This window comes from Pangasianodon hypophthalmus, chromosome 25 (genome assembly GCF_027358585.1).
Source record: "Pangasianodon hypophthalmus isolate fPanHyp1 chromosome 25, fPanHyp1.pri, whole genome shotgun sequence".
In the NCBI taxonomy this organism is placed as follows: domain Eukaryota; kingdom Metazoa; phylum Chordata; class Actinopteri; order Siluriformes; family Pangasiidae; genus Pangasianodon; species Pangasianodon hypophthalmus.
In genome coordinates, this window is record NC_069734.1 from 1,622,354 (window position 1) to 1,643,358 (window position 21,005).

The window sequence follows — 21,005 nt, forward strand, 5'->3', positions numbered from 1 at the left end:
TGAAAGGCTGTCATGAGCAAGTTGAGCGATGGCGTTTCTCGTAATGCTTAAATCTTGTGCTCAATAGACCCGACAAAAATTGGCCCATTACTTCAAGCGCGCACCTCTTTGCTTTCCCGTTCGACGGCCTGATTTACATGCATATGAACCGGCCGCTTGACGTTCGTAACATACGGAGTGTGCACTAAACCGTCAGCGAGACTTACCTCTCCTTCTCTAACTTCTAAAACGACAGAGAGAGAGCGAGTGAGAGATGGAGAGAACTCTGATAAATTTCTCCCATTTCACTGCGTGTGTCTGAGAGAGGCCTGAACCAAAAGGCACTTCATCACGAGGAAAAAGGAAAAGGCACCTCAGCAGACCGCCTTCAGCGCTTCTCACCTTAATACATCGCAGCGATGGTGCTAATAATGTTTTGAAGTATGTTTAGTTTGGGGAAATGGTTCCATATATCAGTGTGATGGCAAAGTTTCTGAGGCGACGCCTGGTTTAAAGGAGTTTTATGGTAAACATTATCAATAGACAGGCCATCGCATGGAGGAGAGGAAAAAAAATGTCTGCTGTCAAGCCAGCTGTCTTAATTGTTCATAATCATGTGTTTCACTCAGTGGTGCTGCTCATCAATCCTCACTGTTAGTCCTCACGCCAGGAAAAATACGGCCACTGAGTTCTCAATCACGCCGCGGTGGAGGAAATCAATCAGCCTTGTTTGCACCGGGCTGCTGGGTTTATAACTCAACACACTCATGACCTCTAGATGCTTTTAATCATTAAATCTACTTTTTAAAAAAATAATAAATCGATTACACGTCCCTCTACCTTAGCGTTAGCTCACACTCATACTTCAAAATTACTGGCACTCAACAAAACAATAGAGAAAAATGACTGCACCTTAAAAATATACACAATAATTAACCGTCTTGATTCAAACAATAAGACAAACTACTGAACTTTCATCATTCTTACAAGAATGATTACAAAAATTTAATGAACTTTTCACTCAAATATGGATGCCAATAATTTTGAGTTTACTGTACATAAGATTTTTTTAAACTATCATGTCTAAAACACATTTCTTTATATCTCATTATTTTACATACAGTTCCCTCTGAAAGTATTGGCTGATTCTTTTGCTTTTACAATACACTGAAGACATTTGAGATTTGAGATCAAAAGATGAATATGGAAAAGATGAATGATGAGCAGAATTTCAGCTTTCATTTCCTGATATTTACATCTAGATGTGTTAAACAACTTAGAACATGGCATCTTTGTTGGCGGATCCCGCAATTTTTAGGTGAGCAAAAGTATAGGAAAAGTAAATTGAACTAAATTACACTTAATATTAGGTTGCATATCTCTTGCTTGCAATAAATGCGTCAAGCCGGAGTCCCACTGACATCACCAAACTGTTGCATTCTTCTTTTGTGATGCTTTTCCAGGCTGGTAGCGCAGCTTCTTTCAATTGTTGTTATTTTTGGGGGGTTTCTTCCTTCAGTTTCCTCTTCAGGAGGTGAAATGCTGCTCAGTTTGGTTAAGGTCTGGTAATTGATGTGTCCAGTCTAAAACCTTCCAATTTTCCCCGCTGATGAAGTTCTTTGTTGTGTTGGCAGTGTGTTTTGGGTCGTTGATGAAGTTCCTCCAGATTAATTTGGATGCATTTCTCTGCAAATTGTCAGACAGAATGTTTCTGTAGACTTCTGAATTCATTCTGATGCTACCATCATGAGTTCAATCATCAATAAAGATTAGTGAGTCTGTTCCAGAAGCAGCCATGCAAGCCCAAGCCATGACACTACCTCCACCATGCTTGACCCATGAGCTTGTAGGGTTTGGATCATTAGCAGATCCTTTCTTTCTCCACACTTTGGCCTTTCCTTCTCTTTGGTAGAAGTTCATCTTTGTTCCAGAATCTTGGTTCTCTGTATTTCTTTGCGAATTTCAGTCTGGCCTTCTGATTCTTACTGCTGATGAGTGGTTTGCATCTTGTGGTATGGCCTCCACAAGATAATGGAAATCTTTTTAAAATAAACTACTTTCGTCCAACAAAAAAAAAAATCATTCCTTTAAATAACAGCACTTTCCCTTAAAGCATATTTACCAACATTTCTTATAGAATCCAAAATATTATACCCATTGCATGTGAGGTTCATTTTCAGGAAGGGTGCCAATACTTTTGGAGTTGACTGAGCCTGGAAACTATCAGTAAACATAATTTGATATTATATTAATTATTACAAAGGTGTATAAAAGTCCATTTTTGTCTCATAAATCCTTTCTTAATATTTGAATCTTTTTTTTTCCAAATGAATCACTTTATGATTTTAGACTCAAAATGTAAAAAATGATGTTATTATTATTATTATTATTATTATTATTATTACAGAAAATGACAGATTTATCCAGATTATCTTGCTGTTCCTATATAATTGAAGTCAAATAAATTTATTATGACTTTTTGAAACTTCCTATCAGGAGTTTTGTGGCTCAGAACCCCGAGGGTTCCATCGTTCCATGTTTCTCCTGCACCAAATCCCTCCAGGTTCCTTTGGCATTATCTCTTTATTGCCTCGTTATTTCTCCCTCGGCTAAAACGCGCCGCTGGCATTGATTAAAGCGCTCTGAGAATCTGCTTATGTGTTGAAATTATCTGTGTCTCGCTTGAGACGCTCAGAGCCGCATTATTCCGGAGATACGAAGTCTTTCAGGATCACAGCTTTGCATCTTATTTGGTGGCGAAGCCTCGAGAAATGCCTCAGGCTCTCGGATTCATAATTGATTACTAGCGATGAAGTTTGGTGTGAGATTAGCGAGGGGAACAGAAGGGATTTTAAGGATTTCATCAGGTGAAATTGACTGCCTTCCATCACAGTTAGGAGTAAGAAACGAACACCTGATTTGGGTTTACGCTAATCTGTATATTGATGTTCATCATGGCTGAGGTTAGGATAGTAATCAATAAATTAGCATTGATTCAAGAATAGAGATGTTACACAAGAAACTATAAGACTTAGAAAGCTATTCATTTCTACTAGTGAACTAGTAATTAAAAAAAAAAAGTTGTCAGTTAGTCATCTTCTCTATAGTCAAAGAAAAACTGATTCAGGATGTTGTTACTTTTAGGTTATTTTATTTATTTTTGCAGTTAAATTCTAACAAACTGTAAATATCACATCAAATTGCACTTCAATTAACAGTCATGCACACTACAAATGTGAGAAATAGTAAATCTGCGTGTCATATTACACTATTTAAAGACCTTCCAGTGCTCTTGTTGGTCGAAATCTGAAATTGCTGATTCTGGAACTGAGCAGCGCAGCATGGAAGCTCGTGTCCATGAACAGAGCCTCCTTGTAGCTCAGTGAGTGGCTTTCCTTGGATGGAGTATGAGATGTCTACAGCAGCATCTCAGAGGATTTTCTGCCATGTTCATGTTCAGTGCTGGCTTTTTTTCGAGGGAGTGTGAATCAGGCGTCAGGCTCTAAGCTAATGGAGAGGGATTGGATAGTGATGTGCAACCCGCAACAACGGAATTCACTCTGCTACAGATTTTACTGAAATTTAAAGTTTGTCTTTAAAGGACAACAAAATATCCAGACGTTATAACCGCTACACATATAATGTGATACCGAAGTGTTAACACAAATGAAAAAAACTTTTTCTAGTCTAGTCTTTTGCAGTTGACCCACAGAATCGACTAGAAGTCTCAAATACTTACAAACTAAATTTAGCTGGGTTTTTTCACCACCCGACTCACTGACACTTCCATAACAGCATCTATCGCACTGTTCCCTAGAAGATTGTGAGGGACAAAGATCAAAAAACGTGAATGAAAAAACAGAAACTCAGGTAAACATGGCACTGAATAGCTGATTAGCATTAGCAAAACTTCACATGCACTGAATAGAAGGAATTAAAAACATAAATAAAAATATGCCTGAAAAAATGTTGTGCACTTACACTATATGCCATGATGTACTTTAGCATCTAAAGGATCTACAAACGCTTATTGTAGTGGAGCAATGTCTCCAATTGAATGCTAACATTTTGTGTGAAATAGAAAGAAAAAAAATCACAACACAACACAAAATGGCCTCCAGAAACATTTCGCTTTTAACTTGTGATGTTGTGTATTTTGAGATGAGAATGCCTGTTTCTGCTACACAAAGTTAGCATATATTCCAAATACTAACAGCTAATCACAAACTCCACTGAGCAAATATACACACAAAGCTCAGAAAATATACTCGTGAAACTACATCATGGGAAGTAGAAGAGACGACTCAAAACTAAAGACACGATTCTAAAAAATAAGAACATCAGAAACTCAGGCTCAGAATGGCAGATGAGCACTAGCAAAACTTCACACGCTAGCAACTAGTCCACATGCTAATAAATCAAAAATTGCCATGTCAAAAATCCTAGCAATTAGACTATTTGCTAGCAGCTAATCACTAATCAAATGCTAATCACAAATGCCACTGAATAGCCAACAAGGCAAATATCCAAAGCATAACTTACATCATAATATTAGCTGCAGAAGATAGCTAGCACAAATCCTAGCAGCTACCTGTATTGCTACTAGCTGCAATGTTCCACATGCGACTTCTTGACAACTAACCAAAAAGTTAGCAACTAGTCCAAGGCTAGAAAATAACCCAAATATTGCACAGAGCTCAAATGTTAGCAAATACATTTACACAAACATCACAAATAATCAGAGACAAATAACAATAGCCCAAATCCTAGCAACTAGCCCAATCGCTAGCGGCTAATCACAAAAGTCAGTCACTGGTAAAACATTAGAGAAATGCTGATAGCTAAAAAGGTTAGCAGTTAAGCAAATGCTAGCATATAATCTAAATGCTAGCTAGCACAAATCCTGGTAACTTATCTCCACGATTGATTTCTCGACAGTTTTAAGACATTACACGTGTTTAATTAGCGCATTACATCTGATTAAATACGCTAATTACATGAAAAATACAACATTTGAGATGTTGCTAAAGATTCTGTGACATTTTATGGTCCACAAAGTGGTCAAAAAATCACACGATATTATTATCTCATAAAATTTCTCTCACTTTATTTATTTCACTTCTTTATGACGTCAAAAGAAGTCAGACTTTACTCCAGGCGGGAAGGTCGCAGAGGTACGTACAAGAAGATACCAGCAGCATGTAAAAAAAAAAAAGGATCAGCGTGAGTGAGGTGAGAAACGGAAATTTAATAACCTAAGGCCTGTTTTTTTCCACCGTCTGCCTCTGTTTGAATTTTACGCTCTCTCGTGCTCATATCACATCCTCATGCTCGTATTAATGACTCCTAAATTTCATCAAATTAATGGAATTAATGCCATTTCCTGCCTGAGACTATGTAAAACCACTCAAACGGCGATAAATCAAACCGAACTAATGTTGCACTACAGTAAAATGATGAAGCTTTGAGTTTAATTAGTTCGTTTGGAATGCAACCAGTTTTTTTTTTTCGGCGTGATTAAAAAAAGTGCAGGATCTCTGGAATGGTTCTTGCCAGAAGCTAAATAGGAGCAGAAATTCATTAATGGACCCGAAAAGCCTCGGTTCTAACGAGGCCGCGATTAGATTAGTCTAAATGATGATGTGGTGTCACACCTCGTCCCGGTTACGCTCGGGTCATTTTGATCATTTTTAACACTGAATTATTGCACTGTGAATAATAATAATAAAAAAAAGGTTGAGCTTAAAAAATATTATTTTAATTGAATTAATATTAAATAAAATAAATGTATTAATTTTAAAAAATGAGACGCTTTGCTTTTGGAGAAATGTAAGTAAATTAAAGATATATAATATCTATATGTAATAAATAAATAATCATTTATATGTAATAAACTAAAATAAATGAAATAAAATAATAAAAATTGTCTTTTATTTGTTTCACCTTTTTTGTTCCAAAATGCTCCACTCTTTAACTACTCACTCATCCTTAATAATTGTGCTGTAAATAATTTAAAATAAATAAATAAATAAAATAAAGTTAGAACTAGAAGTTTTACTTAAAAGTAAATAAATAAAAAATATGACCACTAATAATTGTGCTGTACTGTGAATAAATAAATAAATAAATAAATAAATAAATAAATAAATAAATATTGTACATGCTTTGCTACCAAGAAATAAAAAATAAAAGTAAATAAGTAAATAAAGCAAAATGAAAGGCTTTGATTCTTAATTAATTTTAATTATTATTATTTTCGTTCTACTTGATCCATTCCTCAAGTGCCCTAATCCCTAACCCCTAACCCCTAATCCCTAATGCCTAATCCCTAACCCCTAATCCCTAATCCCTAACCCCTAATCTCTAACCCCTAACCCCTAACCCCTAACGCCTAACCCCTAATCCCTAATCCCTAATCTCTAACCCCTAACCCCTAATCCCTAACCCCTAACGCCTAACCCCTAATCCCTAATCCCTAACCCCTAATCCCTAATCCCTAACCCCTAATCTCTAACCCCTAACCCCTAACCCCTTACCCCTAACTCCTAATACTTCATAATTGTGTTGTGATTAATCAAATGGCTATGCTTACAAAACAAATAAATAACTAAAATAATTATAAAAATGAATGATAAATAAAGTAAAAATGATCTTCAGTTACACACGTCCCAGTCCCTTTGCTATACATTGTCTTAAATTTGTAGTCTTGTGAAAAATAATGCCAGTGTGTCTACGCCATGGTTTATTTATTTATTATAAACCCGAATTAAATAAAAAATGTGCAGTCAGAAAGAAAGTTAAAAGAAAGCAAGGTCACTCTATAAAACATAAACACCTTCATGTCCTGCTCTCCTCAGCGATTGGTGCGTTCATCTGTTACTACTTCCTGTTTACTTCCATTGTTTGATGACCAGCCTACAAATAGCCACAAACATCCTACGGCTTTATGAAATTCATTTCAAACAGCTCTCAGAAGTGTAACTAAGCCTTTAAAGTGAAGCTTTCCTTTTTCACCATCAAGGACCATCAAGGCTGCTTTCTATTTAAAAGGAAGTCACTGAAAGGTGTATATTGACTTTACTTTAAAGAAAAATGGCAGCCTTGAACAAAGAGACAAAGAAGACGGAGGCTGTATCTGAAATCGTGCCCTCGCTCACTTATTCACTATACACTAGTGTTTATAGATTATATTTATCTAGACTTTATAGAACATCAGCGATGCGAGACTCCGTATTGGATTCAGATCATCTTCTTATGTAACTTGGCAAATTTGGCGTCATCTGTGTGACGGCTGTTTGAAAATTCCACCTCGTTTCCTAAAAGGCTTGGGTTTTGGACAACGTCACAGACAGATCGGTCTTTACAATCAGATAAATAGCTTTCTGAGAGAATTAAATACAGGATTATAACCAGATCTCGTGCAGAATTTGAATTCCCGTTTGGCAAGGTTTGATTTGAGAGTCGCTCAAAGCTAACGGAAGATGTTATCTAATTGTTCAGTATGCATTTACAGGTTGTGAGAAGGTGAAGCAGTAGTGTGTGTAAGTGTGTGTAGAATAAAACACTTCAGGGCGTGCGATCAGCCGGGTCGGCGGATTGTGGGTCTGAAATATTTTCCAGTTCTACGTAGTTATTCATGGACAGGGCTGGACAAAATACTGAGAAATTAAGTGAAAGTAGAGATAATATGTAAAAATCGAACGTGATTAAAAGTGGAAGCTAAAAAAATGTACTCAGGTGAAAGTAAAAAGTTGCTACCTGTCAGGTCAATTCCCAGAGAACTCGATTTCCCACAACACACCACAGACTACAAGTTTGGCCACCATGGACTACAGACTTTGTCATGTTCACAGTCACCTGACTTTTAATCACACACACACACACACACCTAAGAACAATCACACTTCACAGTATGTAAGGGCCTCAGGTTCATGCACTCATTTGTGAAGTAATGCTCAGTGTCTTTATACCTGACTTACCAAGCCGTTTGACCCACACTGTTTGTTTATTTATTTATCTATCTTTATTTTTTTAAATCTCGCCCTCTCCCTGGTTTTTGCTTTCTGATATTGCCGTGTTTGTATGGTTTGCACATTGCCAGAACTATTGCCTGTTTTTGGATTACAATGTTGCCTGCTGATTTGGATTTGTTTGCACTGTACAATAAACTCTTTGCATCCATTTCCACCTACCTTACAGTATATAACACTACCTTTAAATAGTAAGTAAGTAAGTAAGTAAGTAAGTTTTATTTATAAAGCACATTTAAATTCAGCATTACACTGACCAAAGTGCTGAACAAAATCAATACAACAAATTCTAAAATAGAATAAAAAACAACAACAACAATAATAATAAAACAATAATATCAACAATGACAACAGTACACAATAAATTAAAAGCCCGGAAAAGCAAGAGAATAAAAATGTGTCTTAAGTCTAGACTTGAAAATAGAAAGAGAAGAGGCACTCCTAATGTCACGTGGCAACTGATTCCACAGACGTGGAGCTGCGCCTGCAAAGGCTCTGTCTCCTTCTGATTTAAGTCGAGACCGAGGGGCATGTAATAGAGCTTTAGTAGCCGACCTGAGGGACCTGGGCGTTGAATGCAAATGAATAAGATCAGAAACATAAGATGGGGCTTGTCCATTAAGAGCTTTAAAAACAATAAGTAAAATCTTAAACTGAATTCTAAAAAATACAGGAAGCCAATGAAGGGACGCTAAAACTGGTGAAATAGATTCGTGTACTCAAGTTTAATAGAAAATAGAAACTTGTACTCAAGTTTAAAAGGTAAATGTTTCTAACAGATCGAATGAAGGAAATGTAATGTAACGTAAACCTAAAAGTAGTAATATATAATAAGTAATAAAATAATATCTGTTAGAAGGTGATTTGTCTTTTGAAAAATATTCAGCTATATTGTTTTAGCCTGAAAACATCATTCAGTCTCTGGAAGTTTGCATTATTTCCCATTAGCTAGAATTTGACTTGTTGTCTAGATAATTACGTTAAACGTCTGTAATCGATGCTGATCTCACCTGATATTAATCTGATATTAGCAAAGAAAACAGTCCTGACAGTGAAACTTACCTTAGTGTGTTTTGTTGTTTATTTGATGGAGTTCATGTCTTCTAGGTAAAGATGCCTCACTTCATTAATTTTTAGGTAGGACCAGGGATGCTCATGCTCAAGTTCCACACTGCAGTCCAGTGGCTTAACCATTGTTTAACACACATCGAGAGCTATAGCGCTAACTACAGTCTGCAGCATGAGGAGGTTATTCTTTCTACATTGATAAACTTGATTGGATGCTAAACTGAAGCGTATTTGATTGAGATATAGCAAACAGTCATTGGCTGGATGAGAGAACTTCGAGATTTGTCACGAGTACTTTGAAGGTCTAAATAAAAATGTAATGTTTTCTGGGAAATGTAATTAATAAGAGTACAAGTATTCAGTTTCAATGACACTTGAACAGAGTATAAATACAGCAAAATAATACTTAATTATAGTAATGAAGTACAACTACTCAAGTATTGTCCATGTCCATACATAGATAATTAACATAACACTCATATATGTATATGGTACACACACACACACACACACACACACATATATATATATATATATATATATATATATATATATATATATATATATATACATTTTATTAATACAATTATAGTGCAGTTGTTGCACAAAACACTGTTATTCAATATTATATAACACCATGCGTAGCAATTCTGCTATATGTCGATGATCCTCATAAACAATGGCGTCATCAATTCTGCTATATGTTGATGATGTTCATCATATTTACAATTCCACATTTAACTGTCCACAAACCTCAAAAGAGCAAAGTTTGTCCCTTTATTGTGTCCCTTTTGTCCCTTATATTGTGTAATCATATTTTATTGGCTACCAGCTGATGAGATTAATACGATTAACCAATCAGGTATATCGAGGTGACAGGTGAGGAAGTACAACAGGTTTAATATCTGTTTTTTTAATATTACATTACATTAAATCAGTGATAAACAGTCGTTCCCTCAGCAGCCTCTCTTTTTCTCTTTCGAGAGACTCTTGTCATGTTACAGAGAAATAATGTCATAGCATAATGTCAGAAAAATGATAGTGCATCAGAACAAGCGCATTAATATGAACCTGTGATTTATGTTATAGACAATTCATCAATATCTTCTGACCAATCAGAGTCCAGAATTCAGCAGCGCTGTGGGATAAAAATATTGGTCTGCTCACATCATTCCTAGTGTTAATGTTACTACGATTACAAATGTTACATCAACGTTGTAGAAATGTTAATGGATGTTATTTTAAGATATTTTTAAAATAAAAAGTTTCTGCTGATTTAAAATTGTTAGCATGATTGTTATTGTTAGCAATTGTTGTGGTTGTATTTACAGTAAATTTTTATCATCCACTCAACCTGAACCGTATTCCATTAAAAACATTAAGCATTAAGAAAGTAGAGAGAGAGAGAGAGAGTATTAAATGTGATGCTCGCTCGACCATTGAACTATTTCGGTAATCTCAATTTACACACCAAGTGAGAGAACGTCTTAAACGTCTGCAGTTGTGAAAATTTGCACTGGCTCTGCCAAACAAGGTTCAGAGGTCCATGATGAATTATAATCAGTGTTACTGTAAATTAAATATTTCTTCACCACTTTTATCAGATCTATATTTTAGCCAGGCCACTTTTTGGGACAAAATAGAAATATTGCAGCACAGTACACGCTTGAATCCGAATCCACCTCTCTGTAATCCGCTCCAGATCCAGCACGGACTTTATATTTTACCTTTATCACACTCACCTGAACACACCTGATTCTTGTTTTCTGCCATTATCTTTGTGTATTTAAGCAGCTCATTTCCACACGTTCTTCCCTTGCTTTTAACCTGGCTTCAACTTTTTTTTTTTTCCTTTTCCTTCTTCCTCCAATTTTCATTCTTTTTCATTCCTATATATCTCTGACTGCTCATGTTTGGACTATGATTGAGCTTGATAGTATGGATTTGCACTTACATCCTCCTGCTTGAGAATTAGTGACAGCACTCACCTTTTTATATACCATATTTACCCACACATTCTTAAACCCAACTGTTAGTGCTGTAATATTTTTTTTTTTTAAAAAAAAAGAAAAAATCCTGTGACTACAGATCCAAAGGTATCATTAACAAAAATGCTATTCTTTCCAGTCTGTGAGGAATAAATATAATGCCAACCATGTTTCACACCTCATTCATCTCCTGCAGAGAACATTTTTCACATTTCACACAATCAGAGCCGTCTTCATTAAAGTAAAGGCAATAATAAATAAATAAATAAAATAAATAAAAATAAATGCGTTATTGGAATATCTTTATAGTTAGGGGATGAGTTTGTAAATAAGCACATCGTAATGATATGTACCTGAGAAACCATCACTGCTGGTCTTATTTTAAATATTAAATAAGAAATTATATATACTATGTATGTATTAGTATGTGTATATATTAATATATAAATTAATATATAAATATTAATTTATATATTAATATATACACATACTAATACATATTAATTATTTAATTATGTATTTATTTGTTTTGTTATTTAGCTAAATATGCAAATTTCTCTCTAACAGTGACAAACCTAGTAATTTTTTTTAACTGATAAAAATAATATAATATTTCTAATTAATATAATACATTTATATATTTTTATCTATTTTCTGATACTAATGCAGTGGGCATAAAATAAGCATTTATATGCCATTTATGTAAAGAATGGAGGGTGCTAAGACTTTTGCACAGTACCAATTTGGTGGTTTTTAGTTAAGGTTATGCAATGGATGCATTAATCATGTTTTAAATGTGTTTTAGTTACATTAGCATGTACTATATGCATATGTATATTTAATTAAAGCTGGCATTGTTAACAGCAAAGCTATACAGCAGATGGTAAATAATTAATCATTTTAATTTCAAATTTCCTTGCAGCAAGCACACAATCACAAGAAAATGCACAAATGATCTACAATCACATTTTCTGCAGTGGATTGAATGTCATTTTGGTAGTTATTTATTCATTTTATATTTTATTTATGCATTTTTTTACTGATTTTTTTCCTGCATTTTATCATTATAAGTTTTAACTAGCTATCTCGAGTTCCTCTATTACACTACTGCTAGTTTAACTTCAGAGACTCCGCCCATCTGATTATCATGTTTTATACACTTTTCTGGCCACAAGCTTCAGGATCTAAAATGTTGCAAGCTGACCAGTTTTATATAAATTAAAATATACAAAAAAAGTAGGACACTATATAGAATATTTATTACTCAATGGACAATATATATGTGCATATATACATATAGTGTATAATACATTAGAGAATCTCGGCTCTTCAGTGCTGGAGAACGTGAGCACCGTGTGGATGTTCTCCTCCGTGTAATATGGTGAATAAATTCATTACAGAGTTGTACAGTGCTCTGGCCCTGCAGCACTCGAGCTCTTCTTCTGCACAAACAACATGTCTGAGTATAAACTAACCCGAACGTTACATAATGCAGGGACAAGAAGCACTTCTCCGCTAACACAAACATCTTCATTGCCAAAGAGACACTCTGTAAAACAGAACATGCAAAAAGCTTCAGGAGAAGTGTGGAGAAGTAGCAGGTGAGAGAATAAATGAGAAGTGGACAGGTCCATTTTTACATTTTACTGATGCTTTTATCCAAAAATAACCAAAAAAACAAAAGACAGTGACCTGCAGGTTGAGACAGGATACAGTGAGTGAGCTAGTGGCAGCAGCTGGGATTAAAACTCACAACCTTCTGATCACAAAGCCTTTCTCACTGAGTCACAACCGGCAGAGACTGGGTTCGACTGTAGGACCTGGGAGGATGATGATGATGATAATAATAATAATAATAATCAGTTTTACTAATCGTCTAGTAATAATAATAGTCAGTTTTACTCTAATATATTAAAGGGTATCTTAATATTATTTTTGAATGTATTTATTAATTTAATTGTTTAAAAAAAACACTGATTAAAAGGTTAAAATTCTCAAAACTAAAAAATTCTCAAAACTTTATATATACTAATTTGGCATACTTGCATTTATTAAATTATTTATTAAATATTTATTAATTTAAATGTAAATGTTTCTTTTATAGATAGATAGAGCAAAAAAACACTTTGATTAATAAAAAGTTTCAATTTAACTAATTTGGCATACTTAGGCAATACATAGGCAATTTTTTTTTTGTACTTGTTCCCAAAATGTCAAAATTCATGGACCATGTGTGACAGTGACATTATTTTGCTCTCTCTGTGGACATTCCACATAAACAGATAACAAAAAAAGTGTAATTGTTGATGTGGTGAAGTTTTCTTTAAGTAAGGAGATGTTTATGTAACATGTATGGAAGGAGTCTCCAGTGTCAGCGCTTTGTAACAGTCAGAGGTAAAGCTGTAACTTTAAGTTTTCTGACATCTTCAGGACAGAGGAGTTTACGCTTCTTTGCGGTTTCTTGGTAATACAACAAGCTGTGTGTTTTTTGTCTTGTTAACTTCACGAGAGAGAAAAAAGAGCAGCTGGTGAGGGAACGACTGTTTATAGCTGCTATAACGTAAGTGAGACCAGGAACTAACTAGTTTTGTTAATTACTAAAAAAACTGTACTCGCTGGTAAATTGCTGTGGTATAAGTGGAGTAAAACATCTGGTGTCACGCTGTTATAGGAAAATAATCAAAGTCCGTGTGGTAACAGTAACTCCACTCGACATGGAGTGTTTTATTCCTTACATATCATGATCCTGAAGTCATGAAGCCTCTCAGATGCTGCTTGGATGACCTGACGTTATTACTGCTGTGAACTTTTAACTTCCCGACTTTTCCATCACTGTCAGCGCTCTGAGCCACGCGTGATATTTAGAGAGGACAGGCTGAAAATTGGAATCTGGAGTAAAGCTGAGAGAGGATAATGTAATATAGTCCGTCAGGAGGCTGCTGTCACGGCCTAAATTAACCACCTCGTCTGCCTCGGTGTGTCACAGGAGCCAGGAAATTGGCCAAATCATCATTTTCCAGATTGACTTGATGATGATATTCTGGATGATTAGTGCAGTGGCTTGTGATTCGCTGCTCATTGCAAGGACATGTTTTCATTTTTAAATATTTATCCTTATGTGTTGGCATGAATCGGCTAAACACTCATGTGTATCCGAAATATATTTTAAGATATTATTATCAGGTTTATTATATATCTTTAACAGTTAGGCGTCAACGAATCACCTATTTTGAGCTCAAAGTTCATCAAACAGCTAACAAACCCGACCACCGTGAAGAGTTTTAATACGTTTTGCAAGAAAAGGAAACTTTATTGACTGTTTTTGTTCCTATAATTTCTACAATTAATACCACAAGCCAATACTGCAATATAATCTAGCTATATTAGCAAATTGTCATAATTATGCATTATGTGTCATTGGTCTAGTGGCTAAGGATCCCGGGTTCGATCCCTGGGCAGGGATACTCTCAGTGTACTCTCAGTGCCGATCACAAGCCCGGGTAAAATGAGAGGGTTCTGCTGTGGTGACCCCTAACAGGAACAGCTGAAAGAACAACAACATGCATTGCATTTCATTCTTCTCACTCTTTGTGACGACCAAGTAAGAAAAAAATAATTACACATTTAATTTTCTTTACATTTACTTTGCATTATGTTTTCTATTATTTATTTATTAGACTGTTCACACACTTAAGGTAGAAACTTTGAAAGGCATCTGCTAAATGTCATCATCTATACAAAATTGTTTGGTTTGGGGGAAAAAAAAAGCACACACTGGGCTTCATTTATTAAACTTTTAGTAAAGTTTTGTGAAAATATTTTTTGTGGTCAAACCAAATCCAATGTTCTCACCAGATTTACAAATGTTTCTGATTTTCTTCATATTCGTATGTGTGTATTTATAAACGCCAATCAGCCATGCGTTATCAAGCACATTCATGGTTCAGCTGATTTACATTTAGCCACGCCCAAAAACTTCCCTGAATCTTCCAGTAACGCAGCTCAGCCACTGCAGCTCCTCAGCTGCCCCAGACACACACGAACTCCTCCTCCTTTCAGAGGGTAACACTTTTGTCCTATTTCAACACTAGTCTGTGTATTAATTACTTTCTTTGTTTCCTGTCATTACTATGGAACAGCTGAATTTGGCAAAAAGTTCTTTAATTTAGTGTGTAATTAAAATAACTAAGTGATGTAAACTTGACAGTGTAATCTGTATATAAAATCTCAGTAACTCATTGACAGATATACGATCACTCAAGGTTCACATTTCTGAATAAATTTCACAAACTCAGTGATTTTCAGTTTTTCTGAACTACGTGTATTTTCAACAATACCACAAATATTATACAACAAAATACAATGAAATATTTCTAGAGTTCTAGTCTTGTGCTGATGTTTCGACAGGATGTTGGCTTGAGATTTAAAGCGACTTCCTGTCCACTACATGACAGAAATACTCGGCATCCACGCTAACCTTCAGACTCTCCCTCTGCATATTCCACCAGATTAGCATTCCTCATTCATGTTTGTTTATGATTTATCAGGATTTCGGCTTTGTTAGTTTTTTTTTTCACTCCCTGGTAACGAATTCAGAGCCTTGTGCGTAAATTTGCAGCCAAGGCCCCACCGACTGCCATGTCGAGTGTCTCGCATACCAAGTGCGTCCTGAGAGAGTCGGCTGAGTCGCCCTCTCCTTCACTTCGCTCTTAAAATTTCACTCACGCCTTTTTTCCCGTGGCTTCGTGCAAAGATAAAGGGTGAAAATCAAGTCAATAATTGCGGTGCGGAGAACAAAAGGGTGTGAGTTTATATTTATTCATTTATTTTACAGCAGAAGAAGGGATGGGCTTCAAGGACTTTCAAAGAGAAGAAAGAGAGAGAGGATTTGTCTCACATGTCCTTGTAAGACAGATGAGTGATTTTGGCGTTTGATCGAGTCACAGTGGGTTTAAAATGAGATGACAGAGCTCAGGACAGTGTCACAGGGTTGGAGGAGGGAAGTCCGGCTTTGTATTCCTTCCAAATATGCAGCGTTTAGTCCATTAGGTGTGTTCTTCACCTTGATGAGGTTCTTTAGGCAGGTGAGAACATGGCACTCACACTCTCCGAGATGGTCTTGGTCCACTTCCAAGCGAACTCTACTGAGAAAGTTGCACAAATTTTTTTTTAAATGAAAGTAGATAAACTGAGGACAGGAAACAACAACCATAAAAGGTGCAGAAACCAAGACTAAAACAAGGTCATAATGGACGTGGTGTTCCTGATTGGACAAACTCCCTCCTGTATTTAACATGGACTCCGTGTGCTACAGAAACACACAATCACAAACTGAGGGAATTTATTTTATTCACAATGCGAATCAATCTGTAGACTCCAAACAGACCCGCGTGATTCCTCAAATATTTGCTCGCGCAAAATCTCGAACAGAGTTTGAGCAGGTGAACAGAAAACAGCTGGGTGTTTGAGTTTGGGATTAAGGCCCCGTTCCTAAAATAGCACCAAGACGTAGGAGGGTGCAGACGTAATGTTTGGAAGAACAGAATTCTTCAACATCGTAAGGTTGCTTTCACAAATTTTTAAACAGAAAAATCATGACAATCACACTGTAACCAAACAAACAAACACTGGACCTCATTTATCAGTCTTTTAGTAAAGTTGCCTGTAAATGTTTGCGTAAACCAAACTGAACTAAAATTTTTACACTGGATTTGTAAAAGTTTTGAAAACACTTTTGATTTTTGTTGTACTCGTGTGCATTGTTGAACACCTGTAAAGTGCAATGTGTGTTCCTGACACAACTCATTTGCATGTAGTGACGCCCACAAAACTCCATAAAAGGTAACGTGCACAGACAGCTGGGAGCACGAAATGAATGATCAGGGTAAAGGCTAAAAAGCAGAAGTGGAAGTTATTTGACTCACTTCTGTGCTAATAAAAATATTAAAAATATTTACAATATACTGTATAATACTACTAAATAATAATAATAATAATAATAATAATAATAATAATAATAATAATAATAATAATAATAATAAACGGGCACTAAATCCTCCGTCAGCTGAGGAATCATTTGTTTACGGCTTACGGCTCTGCGCAGACAGACACACTGGCCCATCCTCCATTTATACGCCGCCATTTCTTTTATCATAACTGAATGATTAGTTTTTCTTGTCTTAATTTATGGCTTTGTGTTGGTTCACTTTCTTTATTTTTTATATTATATAATTACTGCCATTAATATAAAATGACTGTTTGACAAAATATTCTTGATGAAGCTCTTAGTCTCTGACCGAGTGAACTAGCATGAGAATGTGTTTTTGATCGAGACTCTAAAGCTCTTCTATCAGTCGCTCTGGATAAAGGCGTCTGCTAAACGCTGTAAACATAATAAAAATAAACAGTTTAAACTCCACAGTATATTCCAGATATAAAAGTGCAGCAATCCATGCAGATTATATGATATGAAGTTGATCAGGTAAAGGTTTACATTAGTTACTCTTCTTATGCATAAATTTACACACACTCAGGAGCACGAATCAGAACTTTTTTCCAGAGTCTAAGGTATTTTCATGAATACCAAATTTCTTGTGTAAACGCTGGTACAAATGTTATTCTGTTAAACTTGATAACTGAGGCCCATTGTTCTTTTGTTGTCACACTTCCTAAAAGAATTATTTTGAAATAAATTGAGATAAGCAGTCTTAGAATGCATAACATGGCTGATTTAGTGGCATTACAACCAAAGACAACGAGTGTGAGCGCTACTACGGCTCTCATCTTAAATATACCAATAGGAGGAGGGCAAATTCATGGAACAGCTATAGATACGATAGCGATGTTGTTTCACAGTATGGTTCACTGTGAAGAATATTTGTGTTTGTGATCCTGTTTTCTGCAGCTGATTTCAGGATTGAAGTAAACAGAATGTAGTCATTTTCTTTAATCACAGGTCTATCGTCAGACGATCTTCATTATATAATCTGACGTGAAGAACGCATGCTATCACGCAATCTGTTATTGAATTCAAACGAGATTTCACTGGAGTCATGCACAGTGTGACGAGTTAATAAAAATAAAATAAAAGTATGATGTCAGCTAGTATCAGCTAACTAACTCGCTAACTAACTCGCTTTTTTTTGGATTAGATTTATTATTCTCTGTAACACAGATGAAATAAAGATAAGTTTAACTCACCTCAGGTCCCAAACATGCACACACTGTTTATTTTAATCACACTGGAATATTGATATGGATTTCTCATAGAGTCATTTTCACCAGAAGTCCAGCACGTCCTCCATGTTTGTTTTTCTTTCTTGCTCTCCAACTTGTGATCTGATTGGTCAAGAGATAAAAAGCTGCTTGGCATCACTCTGAGCTTTTCTGAAAAGTTGAACTTTTTTTTAAACTCCTAGAAGCTCTACTGAGACCAAAAAAATGCCGTCGGCTGCGCTTTTTAAAAGGATTCCTGTAGGATTACATGTAAAACGTGCTGGCTGCTGAAAAGGTGTAGAATTTTCCAGAAATAAAATTTAAAAAGGCTGAACAAGTCGAGTTCAAGGGAACAGCAGCGTGTTTGATGTAGGGATCATATCCAGAGAGAGAGAGAGAAAAAAGTCCTGCAGTGGGTTCATATCAACATTTACAGCCACAGAATCACTATGTGTGTGTGTGTGTGTGTGTGTGTGTGTGTGTAGGAGTGTGGTGTCTGGATTGATTACAATTGTTAATCAAGATCCAGTTGAATGCACTCCAAGAAAGTGCACTTAGCCAAAGAGGAATGCTCCATCAATCGCTCAAATTGATTCCCGCCACCAGGATTAGTTTGTAAAAGTTTAAATAAGTTCACCTTAACTATTTAATGTTTTTGTAATAAGGGCCGGCATAATGGAGCCAGCACACACCATAAAGCAGCGTCCTCCCCTCCCCCGCTGCTCTCCGCTCCATTCCCCTCCAACACAGTAAGTGAAAATTAGCTTCACACCGCATTAGCGGGCGAGGCAGGTCAATCATCGTGTAGTCAAACGCTTTAATGCAAAACGCATCCTTCAAAAACGCAAGATGGGAATGGAGTGGAGAAAAAATAAATAAATACACCCTTACGTAAAATTTGAGACTAGAACCGATTGACACAAACACTTTAGCATTGCGTTTGTGCTGCAGGACAAAATGGTTGAGTTTACGTTTAAAACTTTTCTTCAAAATAAATATATTAAGAAATGTTTATAAGTATCCTAAACTGCAAACACATATTATACAGTTTGCAGGAGGGAGGTTTAGGGTCCACATTAAATTTTAATTGCTGCTTGTGTTGTTAATGAGTTTAAAATTATCTCCATCTCAGCAAAAACGTCATCCAAGTGTTAGTTTTAAACAGACAGCGAGACAAAACATTTGTGATCGCTCAACATTTCATATTTGTTTTCGTTGGTGAAACAGTTTATGCAGTAAAGTTGCGTGAATATGTTTTCATGGACATGAATCAAAAATTTCCACCATATTTACAAAAGTTGAGTACGACTGTTAAACGCCAATCAGACATAAAACATTTTTTCAAGAATTTACATTTAGCCACGCCCACAAAACTCTGTAAAAGGCAATGTTTACAGAGAGCTGAAACCAATAAAATGATGATCAAAGATTGAAAGAGTGTCTCTTTGATTTATTGTGTGTACCGTAGACATACACTACCTGTTCCTCCTTTTATAGGGTGCCATTACTTTTGTCCTAACTCTCTCTCTCTGCCTCTCTTTCATTGTTTCTCTTTTGTCTCTCCCTCTCTCTCTTGATCTGACTCTCTCTCTATCTTTATCTCTCTCTCTCTCTCTCTCTCTGTTGTGAGCAGAAGGTTTGGACACTGGAGCAGGTAAATGAGTGCAATGTGTGTTGCAAGTGAAATTATTAATGTCACCCTCTGACTCACCCATATGCCTGTTGGTGTGTGTGTGTGTGTGTGTGTGTGTGTGTGTGTACAGTCAGCATGTGCATCTGTTTACTGCCATCACACACCGTTAGCACATTTTTCCCATAATGCACTGCTTCACTCCACATCCAACAAGTTTCTGTTCTGTCACTTTTGATTCATTTCACCGATTTGTTGAGACTCAAGTCATGACTTCAGAATCTTCGGAAAGTGATTCAGTAGAAAAAAAAACACACTGATGAACATTTCATTCCACACACTTCACACGTGACATTTTACACATGTAGAGCATGTCATTTTGGTTTTCTACGTCTTTTTTTTCACTGTCATATTTACAGTATTAATTTCATTTTTTCCATGATTCATTTATTTTCATAGTTGATTGTAGGAATTCCTTGGGTTGGGAATGAAGCAGTGGGAGGCAGGCTTGGGATAACGCAAAGGATTTATTTGCAACTTTACTTTCACTTTTCAGCTTTTGAATCACAGACATGCGCGCGCACACACACTCACACACACACACACACACACACACACACATACGGCTCTGTGCTGGTTGGCTCTCTCCCTTTTTCTCATCTCTCTCCCTTTTTATCCTCGCTGCCACTCACTGAAACACAGAACACTTCTAAGTACAATTCCCTGCAGGTGTGCATTCCTTACCACTCACTTTCTCAGGCTACACCCTCCATTCACAAACTGGTGCTTGAGCACACCCCCAGTTCCACACACCCCCACCACCTGACTCAGGCCGGGGAGCCAACATAACCTCCAAAACCTCAACCCCCACCCCCGGAGAGAGAAATCCGCCACAGCCCTCTGCACCCCCAGCTTTTGGAACACCTCGAACATGGAGTGCCAGATACCAATGTTTGATCTGCGCAGTGGCATCTTACATGCAGTGGAGCCACTGGAGTGGGGCATGGTCCGAATAGAGGGTGAAGTCCGGTCCCAACAGATAGCACTGGAGAGTGTAGACCACCCATTTGATGGCCAGACACTCCTTCTTTATCG